The sequence below is a fragment of the Mobula hypostoma genome, chromosome 13 (assembly GCF_963921235.1).
Source record: "Mobula hypostoma chromosome 13, sMobHyp1.1, whole genome shotgun sequence".
Taxonomy (NCBI): domain Eukaryota; kingdom Metazoa; phylum Chordata; class Chondrichthyes; order Myliobatiformes; family Myliobatidae; genus Mobula; species Mobula hypostoma.
In genome coordinates, this window is record NC_086109.1 from 58,169,480 (window position 1) to 58,187,544 (window position 18,065).

Below are 18,065 nucleotides of genomic sequence, written 5' to 3' on the forward strand. Positions count from 1 at the left end.
TGAACTCAACGTAGGACTGCTTTAGGGACTTTAATCCTTGACTCTTGTGCCAAACATTGTAGAAACAAGAGACAGTTTAAATGGACATCCCTGCTGAACCAGAGCTGCGGCTTGTGCAGCCTAAAGACAGCACGCAGACTCCTGCATGGTACCGTGCACTCACAATCGCATGGTGTTTGCGAAGGGAAATCTTGCCTGAAAGATCTGTTAAGAGTTCTTCGAGGAAGTAACAAGCAGGGTGAAGAAAGGAGAGGTAGTGAATGTCACTTACTTGAATTTTTAGAAGGCATTTGATAAGGTGCCACACATGAGGCTGCTTAACAAGATAAAATCCTATGGCATTACAGGAAAGATATTGGATGCATAGAAGAATGGCTGACAGGCAGGAGACCTTGAGTAGGAGTAAAGGGGGCCTTTTCTGGTTGGCTGCCAGTGACTAGTCGTTTTCAGTGGTCAGCATTGGGACTGCTACTTTTCATGTTGTTTGTCAATGAGTTGAATAATGGAATTGATGGCTCTGTGATTAGCTGGAGGGGTAGGTAGTGCAGCAGGACCTAGACAAATTGGAAGAATGGGCAAAATAGTGGCAGATTGAATACAGTGCTGGAAATGTGTGATAATACATTTTGGTTAAAGGAACAGTAGTGAGGACTATTATCTAAAAGGGGAGAAGGTTCAAACATCAGAGGTGCACAGGGACTTGGGAGTCCTCGTGCAAGACTCCCAGAAGGTTAATTTACAGGTTGAGTCTGTGGTAAAGAAGGCAAATGCAATGTTGGCATTTATTTCAAGAGGAATAGAATATAAAAGCAAGGAGGTAATGCTGAGCCTTTATAAGACACTTGTCAGGCTGCACTTGGGAGTATTGTCAAAAATTTTGGGCCCCATGTCTCAGAAAGGATGTGTTGTCATTGGAGAGATTCCAGAGCAGGTTCACAAGGATGATTCTGGGAATGAAGGGGTTAACATATGAGAAGCGTTTGGCAGCTTTGGGTTTGTACTCACTGGAATTTAGAAGAATACGTGGGGATCTCATTGAAACCTACTAAATGTTGAAAGGACTAGATAGGGTGAATGTGGAGAGGATGTTCCTATGATGGGGGTATCCAGAACTAGAGAGCACAGCCTCAAAATTGAGGGGCAACCTTTTAGAACAGAGGTAAGAAGGAATTTTTTTTTTAGCCAGAGAGTAGTGAATCTGTGGAATGCTCTGCCACAGACTGCAGTGGAGACCAAGTCCATGCGTATATTTAAGGTGGAAGTTGATCATTTCCTGATTGGTCAGGGCATCAAAGGATGTAGCAAGAAGGCAGGTGTATGGGGTTGAGTGGGATCCTGGATCAACCACGATATTATGCTGGAGCAGACTCGATGGAGTGAATGGCCTAGATCTGCTCCTATGTATTATGTTCTGATGGACTCAAGCTCCAAATTTTTCCTCAGGGTTTACATCCCGAAGCCTTCCCCATGAGTGTGTATAGCCACAAGGCAGTGCAAGTTTGAGATAAGTTTTCCTTCTGGATAAGCTGCCAACCATGGCTGACGAGCTCCCATCTTGTCTGAAGTGACTGGTTTTAAGGCATCAGTAGCCAACCTTTTACCCCTTCTGTCAGTAGAAACAGTTCTGCTGGGCATAGTAGCTAGGTCACACGTGAAGGCCAGGAGCTGGACTTTGTTGCCAGAGGCTATTTGAGATGCGAGCCATTGGGAGCATTTAATAGGTGATAAGAGCTTATCCCCAATACCAACTCCAGTTATAACAACCTTAAGGAACCTGTGAAAATATACTTGCTACATCCATAAATAATAATTGTTATTCAGTACAGTTTCTGCTTTCTCAGCTTGTTTCAATAGAAATGCGAAAGGAGAAAGTGTTTTAAGGATACCAAAGCAAAATGGTGATGAAGTACCTAAATATATCCAAACCTTGACCTAAATTTACACAATCCAGTTTCCTCTTGTGCCCAAGTCCGTATTTCAGTGCCTCTCCTATGCAACACATTTGTCAATGTGCAGGTGCCAACTTCCACCTGAAAGGTATAATTAGAACTGTGTAGATCTCGTCTGTCTGCTTACTACCTTTTGCTAATTATTTATTTGTTAATAGGTACAACAAAAACTTGTAAAAAAAAAGCTCATATTTTCAGGCAAAATCCTTTTGTAATGCTTTGTAAATATTTTGTATATATTTATATATCTTGAATATAATTGGTAAATTCTATGGGCTTTACAAATTCTGTATTGTTTTTTGAGTCTGAACCAAAAATGAATACAGATTTGTCCTCAGTGAACATTTGAAGAGCTTCTGTGATTTCCTCCCTCATTATCATAGTGGCTTCACTGATCGGGATTGCATACCTTTTAAATCCCCACCCCTCTCACTTGTAGAGGAATGTTGAGTTACCACTCCTGTCCTCCTTTCGCTCATATCTCTTTTGCCAGCAACAGAAACATTCCTATGTTTGATTAATGCTCTTAAGTTCAGCTAAACTCCTTGCATTGAAAATTAGACTTTACATTGTGTACATGCTACGTCTCACTCATGTCTGCTCTGTCTTCTGGACTGAGTTAGTTTTCCTTTGATGTTTGACTGTATCTTACCTTCCCCCCCCCATCTACTTTGTTTCTTTCTCCTATCAACTTTATTTAACCTCTTCACAACAGTCAACAGTTCTGCCAAACATCCTTGAGAGAATGTATGACCTGTTCTGCTTCAAGTATAACGTGTCGATCTTGTACTAGTTGTACCTTCCCCAGCACCTGTACAAATAATCCAAAACTCTGAAGCTCTCCCTCTTTCACAGACTTTTTGGCCACATATTCACCTGACCTTTACCCACTATCACATACCTTGGGAAGGATTCTAGAGATTGCAGCTTTATAGTTGCTGCTCTTTAATCTGACCTAGTTCCCCAAATTCATTTTGTAGGATTTGCATCTCTATGCAGTTAATACAAATGTTTACCCCCACTCCACCCCTTGCTGTTTACTCTCCCTTTCCACTGCAACTGTTTGTTGATTTGTATCTGTGGCCTAAGATTTGGTCACTATTGAATCTCCAAACCCACCCTGATCTTGGCTCCGGCTGCTTTCACCCCCGCCAATTTCTAGCCTGTAGAAACTGTTCATGAGCCTGCCTGCCTCCCTTCTTCTGCCTGGTGACCATTCTTTTCATCCCATAAGCAGAAGGATGAACACTACTAAAGACATGCTGCACACAGAAATTTAAGCCTTGTGAATGAGTTATGCAACACAAACAGATTTTTTGGCTAACTATATCCATGCTGATAAATATCCATCTATGCTAGTTCTATTAATACATTGTGGTGCCTCCAGTCATTGCTAAAATATTAACATGGTGCTCAATTTGGTAATTGTAAATTCTAAGTTCCAAATTTTATATAGAGATCAGCTTTTAATCAGCAAAGCTGCAGATTATGCATTTGAGCTTAAATTTGGAGGGAGAGATTGAGCAGTCAAAGAGGAGCATAACTAGCAGATAGAGTTTGATATGAGAAATGTAAAAGTTTCTGAGTATAGTAAAACTTCAATAATCTGGCAATTTCAGTACTTTGGTGTTGGTCAAGCAGATTTTCCGGACTCTCGAAGTTTAGCTAGAGTTGGAAATACACAGACTATGTGTACCCCATTCAAGTTGCAAACCTGGTCTTCTAGCTGTGCCCTGCTTGGACTCCGGAGTCTCGTCTTGCATACTAATGGTGAGCCAGCGTTTGCAATGAGTAAAATCAGCGTAGATGTTTAGTGCAGATAATGCAATTGCCTTCATACAATGTTATTGACAATAGCATCTCCAAATTTTCATTGTAACATTCAAGATTGTTGATACCTTCAAATTCTTCATAGTTCATAGGACTGCCTTAATGCTAAGGGATTTGAATAGACCAGGAAAGTTTTTTATATTTAGATGATCCTCATTGGGTGTGTGTGATGGGGCAACATTCAACTTCCTTTCAGGAAATGAGCTGGATAAGTGGTGAAGTGTCAATGGGGTAGTACTTTGGGACCAATGACTGTAATTCTGTTAGTTTTAAAGCAGCAGGAAAGGTATGCCGCATCTGGAGTTTCTCCGGTTAGCGGATGATTTCCCTCCACGCCTCTCTGACGTAGTGGGGAATCGCGTACGAGGCAAGTTACAGCAGTGGTTTGCCATTGTCTTCTGCCGGGTGAGTTTCCAAAGAGATCACCAGCTCGTAACCCAGCACGGATGGAAAGCGTGCAGGGGAGCCAGATGTATTCGAACTCGGGACCTTTCGTCCTGAAGTCCGGCACTGGTGCCACTACGCCACCAGCTGGGTCTTTAAAGCAGTAATAGAGAAAAATGGGACTGGTCCACAAATTAAAGTCCGAACCTGACAGATCTGCAGCAACTGTGTGCTGCTATCATGTCAACATGGACCAGAATCTCTAAGGAATGTTTCTTGCACCTTTTTGTATTCATGGCATTCTGTGAATCTTCCATACCACTACATACCAAAGATGCTCTATTGGATTGAGATCTGGTGACTGTGGAGGACTTTGGAGCACACTGAACTCATTGTCATGTTCATGGAATCAGCTTGAGATGATGTGCTTTGTAACGTGGCAAGTTATCTTGCTGAAAGTAACGTGGCAAGTTATCTTGCTGAAAGTAGCATTAGAAGATAGACAGTCTATGGCCATAAAGGGATGCAAATAGATATAATGAGGATGGAGGGATATGGACATGGTGTAAATAGGAGGGCTTAGGGTTTGGGTGTTGTTGATTTGCTTTTTAGCTGATTCTGCACAACATTTTGGGCCAAATGGCCTGTTCCTCTGCTGTACTCTTCTATGTTCTAATCAGCAGTGATACTTAAGTAGGCTGTAGCACTTTAACAGTGCTCAGTTTGTATTAAGGAGCCCAATGTGTGCCAAAAAAACATTCCCTGCACCATTATACTACCAGCAGCAGCCTGAACAGTTTTCACAAGGCAGGGAATAGATTCATATTGTTTACACCAAGTTCTGCCCCTACAGGCTGCATGTCACAGCAGAAAATGAGATTCGTCAGACCACGTGTTGTTTTTCCAATCTTCAACTATCCAGTTCTGGTGAGCCTGTACCCTTTCTAGCTTCAGTTTCCAGTTTTTAGCTGACAAGAGTGGAACGTGGTATGGTCTTCTGTTGCTGTAGCCCATCATGTCAAGGCTAGATGTACAGTACACTCAGCAATGCTCTTCTGCACACCACTGTTGTAATGTATGGTTATCTAAGTTACTGTCACCTTCCTGTCAGCTTGAACCAATCTGGTCATTCTCTTCTGACCTCTCTCCTAAACAAAGTATTTTTGCCCACAGAACTGCCACTCACTGGGTATATTTTTTCCACATCATTCTCTGTGAACTCTAGAGACTGTTGTGTGTGCAAAGCCCAGGAGATCAGTGGTTGCTGAAATACTCAATCCACACCAACAATCACTTCATGGTCAAAATCACTTCAAACACATTTCTTCTCCATTCTGATGTTTCATCTAAATAAAAACTAAACCTCTTGACTATTTCTGCATGTTTTTATGCATTGAGTTGCTGCCACGATTGGCTGATGTTAGATACTTGCATTAGGAGTAGCTTTTAAAATGGCTACTGAGTGTATGTGTCCTGGACACAGAAGTGGACAGGTAAAACCATTATAGACACTATCCACCCTGCAAATTGCCTTTTCCAAATGCTGTTTTCTGGAACACACTATAGGGTTATTGAAACAAAAACTTCATGCCATCTGAAAAGTTATTCCACCAGGCAGTTAGTCTTATCAGTTATTCTAGTTAGCTCCCTCCCCATCACCTCTATTGCATTGGTTACCGTACAGCACTCTAAACACTTTAAACTACATTTTATAATGCTGTTTACATTATAAATGCATGCCTAACATTTATGTATTTATGCACTTTCTATCCCACAACTGTATTTTAACCTCTAACTTACCCTTATATTCTTAGAATTGTTGAATATTGTGTTTGTTGAATGTCATGCCACAGCAAATTGCTAATACGTATAATTGCATATGGTGAATGAAGTTGATCCTTGATTTGATACAGTCACTATATTTAAAAGGCATTTAGACAGGTACGAAAGGACCAATTTCAGTAGGAAAAAACTGCTCCAAGAACTCAGCAGGTCAAGCAGTATATGTGGAAGCAAAGAGATAGTCAGTGTTTCAGATCAAGACCTTGCATCAGGACGAGAGAGAAGAAAGGCAATATTTGGAAATGAGAGAGAAAGGTGCAACAGAGGCTGGTTGATAATAGGTGGACTAGATGAGGTGGTGGAGGACTGTGAATGATGGACAAATGGAGCTAGTTGGTGAGGAAGAGAGGTAAGTTTGAGGCAAGTTGGTGGCTGATGGATGGAAACATTAGGAAAAAAATTGAAAAGATGGAACCAGGTGGGTAAGAATAAAGGGTGGAATGTAGTAAGTAGAACTAAATAAGGATGGGGTGGAGCCTGTTGAGTTGGTGGATAGGAAAGAAAACCCAAGGGAGAAGAAACCCAGGTGGATGGGTGCATTGGTAATGGGCAGGTGGAGCCAGGAGGGGGAGAATAATCTTAACAGAGTGGGAGAAGGGATGGGAAAAAGTGAACAAAGGGGGAAAGTACTTTGGAGTGGTAGGAGTGTGGGTTATTGTAAATTGGAAAATTCCTTGTTCATTACATTGGACTATACGTTACCCAAGTGAAATACAAGGTGTTACACTCATTTGCGTTGACTTCATGGTCAAAAACAGACAAGTCAGTGTAGGAATGCAGTGGTGAGCTGAAATGGATCAGAATTAGGTTTATTATCACCGACATATGTTGTGAAATGTATTGCCTTGTGGCAACAGTACAGTGCAAGTTATAAAAACGGCTACAATTTACAAAAAATAAGTGAGCAGTCTTTGGTGACATACCAAGTCTCCTCAATTCTTACTTAAGAATTGAGGAGACTTGGTACGTCACCAAAGATAGGAGATGTCAATGCTACCGGGCAAAAGTTGTTGAAGTAGTTCACTGTGGTTGTCTTGGGCACCAGTATGATTGCTGCCATTTTGAAATGGGTAGGAACCTCTGGCTACTGGAGTGACAGGTTGAAGATGTCCTTGAACACTCCAGCCATTTGATCAGCACAGATTTTCAATAACCTGCCTGACACACCATTGGGGCATAGTGCTTTATAAGGCTTAAGGTCTGGCTTGAAAATACTCAAGATAGCCATTTTGGGCATATTGCAGGTGCCCCACAAAACAGTTGCCTAGTCTACGCTGATCTTTCTGACATAAGGGATGCCACATCATTAGCACCAAACACACTACACCACATTAGAAGAGGTGCATGTGAATCTCACGTGGAAGAACTAATCCTTCAATGGTGGTGAGGGAGGAGATGCAGGAACATGTACTGCACCACCTACCAGGGGTGGAATGAAATGGTGAGGTGTATAGAGAAGTATATAGAGAAGACCAGGGAGTGGCAGAGAGAATGGGTCTTATGAAATGCAAAGTGGGGAAAGGGGGAAGATACGGCTATTGGTGGGATCCTATTGCAGCTGTTAGAAATATGAAGAATGATATGCTGGATAATAGGGTGATAAATTAATAAGTGAAAATAAAGGACAAAAATGAATTGCTTATAGTGGCACATTTGAAAAATTGAAGCCTGGAGCTGTGGGACTTAGAGAAAGAAACAAAAGGTACTGATTCACAATAAAGATGGTAGATTGTAGGATGTGGAGGGAAAATTGCTGAGAAGAGTGGTGAACTGATTGTACCCAAGATCCTGCCTCAGGCCAAACTCATCTGAAAACAGAACTGGTAACCCCCACCTTGGACAAGCTGACGGTAAGCTAATGTAAAGTTCAAAGTAATTTTATGATCAAAGTGTATATGTCAGCATATACAATGCTGAGATTCATTTTCTTGCGGGCATACTCAATAAATCCAATCATAATAGAATCAATGAAAGACCACACCAACAGGGGGGACAACCAGTGTGCAAAAGACAAAAAAAAAGTAGGAATACGAAAAGAAAATTAAATAAGCAATATTAAAAATGTGAGTCCTTGATAGGGAGTCCATAGGTTGTGGAAACAGTTCAGTGAGGGGGCAAGTGAAGTTGAGTGAGGTTATCCCCTCTAATTATGGTTGAGGGGTACTAACTGTTCCTGAACCTGCTGGTGTGAGTCCTGAGGCACCTGTACCATCTTCCTGATGGCTGAAAAGAGAAGAGAACATAACCAGGATGATGAGGATCCCTGATGATGAATGTTGCTTTCTTGTAACAAAGCTTTGTGTAGATGTGCTCAATGGTGGGGAGGGCTTTATCCGTGATGGACTGAGCTATGTCCACTGTCTTTTATAGGATTTTCCATACAAGGGCATTTCCATTCCAGACAGTGATGCAGCCAGTCAATATACTCTCCACCATGTATCTGTAGAAGTTTGTCAAAAATTTTAGATGTCATGCTGAATCTTCACAAACTTCCAAGGAAGTAGAGACTCTGCTGTGCTTTCTTTGTAGTTGTACTTGCGTGCTGGGCCCAGGAAAAGTCCTTGAAGTGATAACACGGAGGAATTTAAAGTTGCTGATCCACTCCTTCTTTGATCCCCCAAGAGGACTGGATCATGGACCTCTGGTTTCCTCCTCCTGAAGCCAATAATCAGCTCCTTGGTCTTGCTGACATTGTGTTGTGGTGCTACTCAGCCAGATTTTCAATCTCCTTCCTGCTGATTCATAACCACCTTTGATTTGGCCAACAACAGTGATGTCATCAGCAAACTTTAATCTGGCATTGGACCTGTGCTTAGTATCTCAGTCATAAGTGTAAAGCGAGTAGAGCAGGGGGCTGTGCACACAGCCTTGGGTTGCACCTGAGGGCTTTGGAGGAGATTATGTCACCCGAACTGACTGTGGTCTGTATGTTAAGAAATCAAGGATCCACTTGCACAAGGAGGTAATGAGGCCTAGGTCTTGCAACTTACTGATTCGTTTTGAAGGAATGGTAGTATTGAATGCTGACCAGTAGTCGATAAAGAGCATCCTAATGTATGCATTGTTGCTGTCCAATGTTCCAGGGTTGAGTGAGGAGCCAATTAAATGGCATCTGCTGTGGACCTGTTGTGCCAGTAGGCAAACTGAAGCAGATCCAAGTCACTTCTCAGGCAGGAGTTGATGTGTTTCATTGTCAACCTGTCAAAACACTTCATTGTGGATGTAATTGCTATAGGACAATAGTCCTTAAGGTTTCAGAGATTTCAAAGATACATTTAATGTCAGAGAAATGTATACAATATACATCCTGAAATGATTTTTCTTCGCAACCATGCACGAAAACAGAGGAGTGCCCCAAAGAATGAATGACAGTTAAATGTTAGAACCCCAAATTCTTCCCCCAGCTCCCCTCCCTCCCCCGCGTAAGCAGCAGCAAGCAACAATCCTCCCTCACCTCACCGGCAAAAAAAACATTGGCACCTGTCACTGAGCACTCAAGCGTGAGCAAAGCAACAGCAAAGACACAGACTTGCAGTTACTCTAAAGACTGCATGTTCACCTGGTATTCGACATACCACAGGTTCTCTCTGTCCCTAATAAGGGAGAAGAAAGTTTCTCCATTTTCTCCATGTCCTTGGGCAATGGTATAATTGAAGCCTACTGGAAGCAGCTGGGTACCTCAGACTGCCAAAGGATGAGGTTAAAGATCAACTCCAGCCAGTTGATCAGCACGTCTTTAGTACTTGGTCAGGTAGACTATCTGAGTCGGATGCATTCCATGGATTCCCCTCCTGAAAGATGCTCTCATGTCGGCCTGAAATCATAGGGTCATCAGGTCTGTGGGAGTTTGTGATGGTTTCGCCATGTTTTGACAGTCAAAGCAAACATAGAAGGCATTGAGCTCATCTGGAAACGAAGCCCTGTTGGCACCTGTGTTGCTTGATTTCACTTTGCAATAGGTGATAGCATTCAAGCCATGCTATAGTTATGGAGCATCCTTCATTGATTCAAGTTTGGTCTGGAATAGCCATTTCCACTATGAGATGGCTCTCTGGCGATTGTGCCTGGACCTCTTGTAATTTTCTTGGTCGCCAGACTTGAATGCCTCTGATCTGGCCCTCAGCAGATTGTTGATCTAGTTCGTTGGTTCATTCAGGGCTTCTGGTTATAGTCATAGTCATACTTTATTCATCCCGGGGGAAATTGGTTTTCGTTACAGTTGCTCCATAAATAATAAATAGTAATAGTACCATAAATAGTTAAATAGTAATATGTAAATTATGCCAGTAAATTATGAAATAAGTCCAGGACCAGCCTATTTGCTCAGGGTGTCTGACCCTCCAGGGGAGGAGTTGTAAAGTTTGATGGCCACAGGCAGGAATGACTTCCTATGGCGCTCACTGCTGCACCTCGGTGGAATGAGTCTCTGGCTGAATGTACTCCTGTGCCCACCCAGTACATTATGTAGTGGATGGGAGACATTGACCAAGATGGCATGCAACTTAGGCAGCATCCCCTTTTCAGACACCACCGTGAGAGAGTCCAGTTCCATCCCCACAACATCACTGGCCTTACGAATGAGATTGTTGATTCTGTTGGTGTCTGCCACCCTCAGCCTGCTGCCCCAGCACACAACAGCAAACATGATCGCACTGGCCACCACAGACTCATAGAACATCCTCAGCATCATCGGGCAGATGTTAAAGGACCTCAGTCTCCTCAGGAATAGAGATGGCTCTGACCCTTCTTGTAGGCAGCCTCAGTGTTCTTTGACCAGTCCAGTTTATTGTCAATTCGTATCCCCAGGTATTTGTGATCCTCCACCATGTCCACACTGACCCCCTGAATGGAAACAGGGGTCACCGGTACCTTGGCTCTCCTCAGGTCTACCACCAACTCCTTAGTCTTTTTCACATTAAGCTGCAGATAATTCTGCTCACAGGTTGGGGAAGACTTAATGATTTTGTGGGGATACTTGTCTTCAACTGTTTTTGTAAAGTCAATGACAATCATGATGTATTCATTCAGATCCACTAATGAGTTCTTAAACATGGCCCAGTCCAGTGACTCAAAGCAATCCCCTAGCCACTCCTGTGACTACCTCTTTGTTGTCCTAATCTCTTGAGACTTGCTCTTTAGCTTTTGCCTGTATGCAGGTAGAAGGGCAGCCGAGTGATTAGATTTGCGACCTGGGCATAGAACAGTAAGCATTCCTTATCTTAGTATAGCAGTGGTCTAGTGTGTTGGGACCTCTGGTGCTACAGGTTATATGCTGATAGTAATTGGGCAGTGTTTTCTTCAAATAAGCCTGATTGAAATCCCTGACTGATATGAAATGTGTCTGGGTGAACTGTTCTTGTTTAGTGATGATATCATGCAATATCTCAGGCACTTGATTATAGTCAGCCACTGGTGGTATGTAAACAGTGGTCAGGATAAAGTAGGAGAACTCTTGGTAAATAGAACAGTTGGCATTTGGCCGTTAGGTGTTCAAGGTCGGGGGAACACAAGTACGTCAGAATTGCCACATCAGTGCATTGAAGAAAGTTTATCATGAAACACACATTTCCACCGTTAGCCTTTTCCGAATCAGCGGTTTTGGTCCATCCTGTGTATTGAGAAGCCTTCAGATTTGATCACCATATCTGGTGTGCTCTGAGTAAGCCACATTTTGGTAAAATGCAGAACGCAACAATTCCTCATTTCCCTGTGATACAGCATCCTTGCCGTTAGATACCCAATTTTGTACTCTAGCGGCGGCACATTTGTTAACAAGGTGCTGGATAGAAAGAGCCTTATCCCTCTGCATTTCAGCCTAGGGCTGAAAAAGAATTGTGGAACAAGGCATATTGGGGGGAAAAAGTGAAACCAGAGCTATGGGAGAGGGGGAGAGTCCCATTTCTGTGGTGCACAACACTGACTCTGGAACACTTGTTAGAGTATTGTTAGAATCAAGAGTGATGATTTCCCCTCAGTAAAGATGTGATTACTCTGGAATGAGTGCATAGCAGTTTCAAGGAATGAAAAATAAGTTTTTGCAAAGATTTGATGAGTTGGGGTGGGAGGAGGTTAAACTGGGAGACTGAAGTGAGATGAAGTATATTCTGTTTACAGATGAGTCAAAAACTAAGGTAGTATAGATGTTAAGTTTTTCTTGAAGGATTAGGAGAGCAGCACAGCACAGGCCTTTCAGCCCATGATGCTGAGCCAACCCTTTAACCTACTCTTAAGATCATAGCCCTCAATTTTTTCTTTTGTCCAGGTTACTGTCTAAGAAACTCTTAAATATCTGTAATGTATCTGCCTCTGTCACCACTTCAGGCAGCGCAATACATGTACATGCATTATCTGTATAAATTCCCCTCTCCCCATACTTTGCTCCAAACACCATAAAGTTACGCCTGCTCATATTAGTCAGTTTTACCCTAGGATAAAGTCTCTTTTGATCAGTATATACCTTTTATTTTGTATACCTCTAACAAGTCACCTCTCATCCTCTCCAAAGAGAAAAGCCCTTGCTTGCTCATAAGACATGCTCTCTAGTCTAGGCAGCAACCTGATAAATCTGCTCTAAAGAATCCACATCTTTCTTATAATGAGGTGACCCGAACTGAACATAATCAAGTGTGGTCTAACTAGAGTTTTATAGAGTTGTAATGTTACTTCTGGCCTCTTGAACTCATCCCCTGAATAATGAAGGCCAACACAGCATATGCCTTCTTAACAACCTACTAATCTGCACAGCAACTTTGAGAGATCTATGGATATGGACCCCAAGATCTCTCTGTTTCTGCGTTGTTATGAATCCTACCATTAACCTTGTACTTTGCCTTCAAGTTCAACCTTCCAAGGTGGATCACTTCACACTTTTTCGGATTGAACTTCATTTGCCACATCTCAGCTTAGATCTGCATTCTGTCAGTATCCCGTCGTATGACAACCTTCGGCACTATCCACAGCACCAACCTTTGTGTCATCTGCAAACTTACTGACTCTTCCATTTTCTTGTCATTTATGCACCGCGGACTGGTTTAATATTGACAATATCCTTGCTGACTGGTGGGGGGGGGGGCGTGTTGTTCAAGTAGGGTTAAACTCACCTCAGCATGTCTTTTACAGTTAGGGTTGCCAACTTTCTCACTCCCAAATAAGGGACAAAAGTAGCAGTCAAATCCCGGGACACTTTACCCCAGGAAAGACTACCATGACCATGAAGCCTTGCGCGGGCACCTGTGTGTGCATGCGTGACGTGTGCATGTGATGTGCGCATGCGTGACGTGTGCCGATTTTCCCCTCCCCCCCACAAATCGGTTTTGCCTTCATCTTCCCAACTATACTGTACATACATTATTTCTACTTTATATAGGCTGTGTATTTATCATATCATTCCTGCTTTTACTATATGTTAGTGTTATTTATTTTCGGTTTTATGTGTTATTTGGTATGATTTGGTAGGTTACTTTTTGGGTCTGGGAACTCTCAAAAATTTTTCCCATATAAATTAATGGTAATCGCTTCTTCACTTCACGCCATTTCGGCACGAAAGGTTTCATAGGAATGCTCTACCTTAGCGGGGGAAATACAGGACAAACCAATTTAGCCCACTATACGGGATGTCCCGGCAAATACGGGACAGTTGGCAACCCTATGTTCAAGTTCAACAGTGTGTGACAGGGAATGAGGAAAGGTGCAGCTGACTCATATTGTTTCCTCACGGCCCGGTAGCACGTGCTTTGCAGCCCGGTACTGGTCCGCGGCCTGATGGTTGGAGACCGCTGATTTATAAAAATCACAAAGAGCAGGGTCGCAGAACAGATCCCGGTAGAACATCACTGATCTGCAGGCAGAATACACTCTGTTTATTGCCACTCTCTCCCTTCTCTGGGCAAACCAATTCTGAATCTATCAGTTAAGCTTCCATGGATCTCATACTTCCTGGCTTTCTGAATGAGCCTACTTTAGGGAGCCTCATCAAATGCCTTACTAAAATCCATATACGCTACATCACTACTCTGCCTTCATCAAATTGTTTTGTAACTTCCTCGGAATTCAGTCGGCTTGTGAGGCGCGACCTGTCCCTCGCAAAGCCATGTTATCTATCCCTAATCAGACTACGTTTCTCCAAATGCTTGTAAATTTTGTCTGTAAGAATACTCTCCAATAGTTTGCCCACCACTGACAAAAGTCTTACTGGTCTATAATTCCCAGTGTATCCCTGTTACTTTTCTTGAACAAAGGAATAATGATTGCCATCTCCAATCTTCTGGTACTACTGCTGTGGCAATGAGGGCACAAAGATCATTGCTGAATGCTCGCTTCTTATAATAAATTGGTGTCTATCCAGTCTGGCCATGGAGTCTTATCTATCCCAATAATTTTCAAAAGTTCCAGCACTTCCTCTTTGACATGTTCCAGCATATCGGCCTGTTGTACACTGACCTCACATTCATCAAGGTCCCTCTCTCTGGTGAATGCTGAAGCAAAGTATTCATTTGAGGGGCTCCCCTACCTCCTCCGACTCCAGGCACATTTCCTTGTTACTCTTGATTGATCATACCTTAGCTCTAGTCACCCTCCTGTTCTTGATGTATGAGGAAAATATTTTTTACCCTGTGTCTGGTAATGGTCTAAAACATACCTGCTGTAAGGAGTGGTATTAGCCGAAGACCTTAGCACGTATTCAAAAGTACTTGGATGTGTACTTGTGATCTGCAGGGCCATAGACCTACTGCCGTAAGGTTGGTAAGGTCGGGGGGGGGCTCATGTTTTAGTTGGTACAGGTATGAATGGTTCTTTGGCTGCTTTGGTAAATTTCCAATATTCATCCTTCACACCTTGAATCTTTCCTAAAGTTTGTGTGAAATATTTGACGTGCTCTAGACGTTGCTTAACTAGTTGTTTATAATGTCTTCTAAAAATCACTGGAATTTACAAAAGAGAAAAAAATATAAAACCAAGTAATCCGTATACTTCATTAACTTTTTCTGATACTTTGAAGGATTTTTATGTGAACATGGCCATATCCACACTTTTCAGAACTGTATCCCTCATTAGTTTCCATGTGGGGCTTCAACTGCCATTTTTCAGCCTGTTTCACTTTCCAGTGTTTAAAAATTGTCTTCATTGCTATCAGCTTTGCTAGGTTTCATACTTTATGATGATGTTTCATAAGCGCAAGGTTGATAAAGTTAAAATAAGTCTAAAGAAATTCATCTATCTGTACCCAAGAGTCAACTTGGTTTTAGTGGAATCATTTTCTATTCAATTTTTCTAGATTCTAACTTAGTGACTTTCAGGTTTATTTTGTTAAATCCTCTGTGAATGTTGATGTACAGTATCTAGCAACTACGCCATCTTGGTCTGCCTTATTTGCTATGATGTTAATAAATCCATAATAGAACACAGATGCTTTAAAAAAAACTGTTAAGATATAATCTGTGCAGAGAGAAATGACCAGCCTTTCAGGTCAGTGATCATTCTTGCTGGTTCTCCTTGATCTCTTGAATTAAGTGACACTCTGTGTGGTTATGACTCTTCAAACCTTTTAATTTCTGCATTAGAAAATAACTTGCTCTGAAACCAGTAGGAAGTAATTATATGACACTTCCCTTTTATACATGTGATTTGGTTGCTTTAAAACCATTGACAGAATAAGCAAACAAATATCAGATCAGAAATTTATTTTTGTCCTCACTGCATCTCCATCATTTCCTACATTTCTGCTCGCCGTGCCTCCCTCCAGACGCAATGAAGATAGAGTTTGCTTTGTCTTTAATTTTCCTAATGGCCTCTGCATCTAGTGTGTTCTTTTATGGCATTTTCACCAGCTGCTGTGCAATTCTGTATCTTCCCCTGCATTTGGTTTCCATGGGGTCATTCTCCCCTTTTGTTCCTCCGCCCCCCCCCCACCTTCCCTGGCATTTTCTTTTGCAATAGGAGAGGGTGCAAGACCTTTTCTACACTTCCTCCCTCACCACCATCCAGAGTCCTAAAGTGCCCTTCAAGATGATACAACAAAGCAAATACACTTCTAACTTTGTCTTTTGCCTCCACTATGTTGGCAAGACCAAATATATACTCAGTGACCACTTTGCTGAGTACCTGTGTTCTGTCTGCAGTGGTCATCTTTGAGCTCCTGATTGCATGTCATTTCAATTCTCATACCAATCTCTCCATCATTGGCCTTCTCCACTACTAAGCTAGAAATACAGTCCTCATATTCCATATTGGGTAGTTTCCAACCCAATGTTATGAATATGGAATTTCCCAATTCAGTTACTCACTCCATGTTCCTTCCCCTCCCCTCCTGATTCACCGAAGTTCTCTCGCTCCATGTCTCAAGTCGCTCCCCTCCCCTACCAGTTCCATCTGCCCATCATCCCTTTCTTTGTCTCTTTCCACTTATCACCTTCATCAGATTCCAGTCCTCTGTTGTCTCCACATCATCTTCCAGCCTCTGACTCCACTTCCACCTTCCCCTACCCCTATCTGACTCCATCTCCCCGTCATCTCCTTCCTCATCTGGTTCTACCAACTACCTGCTAACCCCTCTTCATATCTTTGTGTTGTCTACTCATTTCCAGTTCTGGGTCCTGACCTGAAATGTTGACTATTCCTTTGCCTCCAGTGATGCTGCCTGGTCTGCTGAGTTCCTCCAGTGGTTTATATTTTTTTGTCCTCAAGGCCTATTTAAAAACTTGTAACATTCCCACCAACTTGCAGGAATTCCTTGTTCACACTACTCAAAATAGAACATTCAGAACAGCATTGAGCATCTAAATTCTTTGGTCAGCTAAACAGAGTAGACCAGTGTAAATGATAAACAGAGCACAAAGCTCCCAAACTTTCAGTGCCCCATCTGTGGCTATGTACACAGAACTCACATCTAGCCTATTCCAGGTGCTCACCATGCTCTACCAAATTACTAGACATATTTCTACATTCAAATCCCCTCATAGTAAAGGAGAACATACTATTTTCCTTCCTAATTGCTTGATATTCAAAGCTTTGTAATATCTTACTATTTTAAAAATACATTCTGTATTTTATGCTAAAATATATTACAAAATATTCCACTTTATACGTGTTGTGCTATGTGTTGTCCTTTGACTTAGCTTTTCTATAATCCCTTTCAAGCTGCTCTGCATCCTCTTCAGAACTCATTTAGACAACCCAGTTTTGGACAGGTTATATTTGGTCTCCTTATCGAAATAGTTGATAGAGATTATGGATATCTGTGGATATATTGTGGAATATGAAATAGTTAAAATGTTGAAAACAATATTCAGAATAAATGTATTTATTTTTCATTGTAAGTAGACCTAGATATTTTCCCAAAACAATGATGAGCAAATATTAACTATTTCAAGACTACAGAAAAAAAGTGGTGGGCAAAATAAGATTAGCGTGGACAAAGAGTTCTTTAGGTCGTTCAATGCAGTGAAATAGCTGTTATCTCAAAATACCAGAGACCTGGATGGATCCCAACCTTCTGTACTGTCTGTGTGGAGTTTGTATGTTCTCCCTGTGAAATGGTGGTACTCCAGTGGGTTTCCTTCCAGATGCTGTATTGGAGCTTAATTTGTTACTCTAAATTGTCCCCAATGTAAATTGGTGTGAGATGGCAAAAGAATTCTGGTTGGGATTGGGGAATGGGAGAGTATCATATTATACAGAACAGAAACAGGGCCTCCAGCCTGCCATGTTCATGCCAACTATCAAATATTCATTTATCTCGAACTCACCAACACCTGAACCATAAGCCTTCTATAACTCAGGTGCCTATGATTCAGGTGCTCATCGTCATTTTTGTAGATTGTTGTAAGAATTTTTGCCTCTATCAACACTTAATGCAATTCAGTTTCCAACTACTCTTTGGGTGGAAAAAAATCCTCAAATTCCCTCAAGCCCTTTTACTCCTCACCTGGAACCTATGCCCTCTCTTTTCAGACATCTGTCACGAGAAACAATTTTCACTATCTACCCCATCTACATCTTCATAATTGTATATACCTTTATCAAATCCTCCTCTCACTCTCCTCTGCTTCAAAAGAAAACAAA

General features: G+C 41.9%; 1 protein-coding gene across 2 annotated transcripts in view; it reads left to right on the plus strand.

Moving 5' to 3' along the window:
- rnf111 (ring finger protein 111) overlaps window positions 1-18,065 on the plus strand; it is a 155,711-nt gene that overhangs the window by 51,803 nt on the left and 85,843 nt on the right. The window lies entirely within an intron of this gene.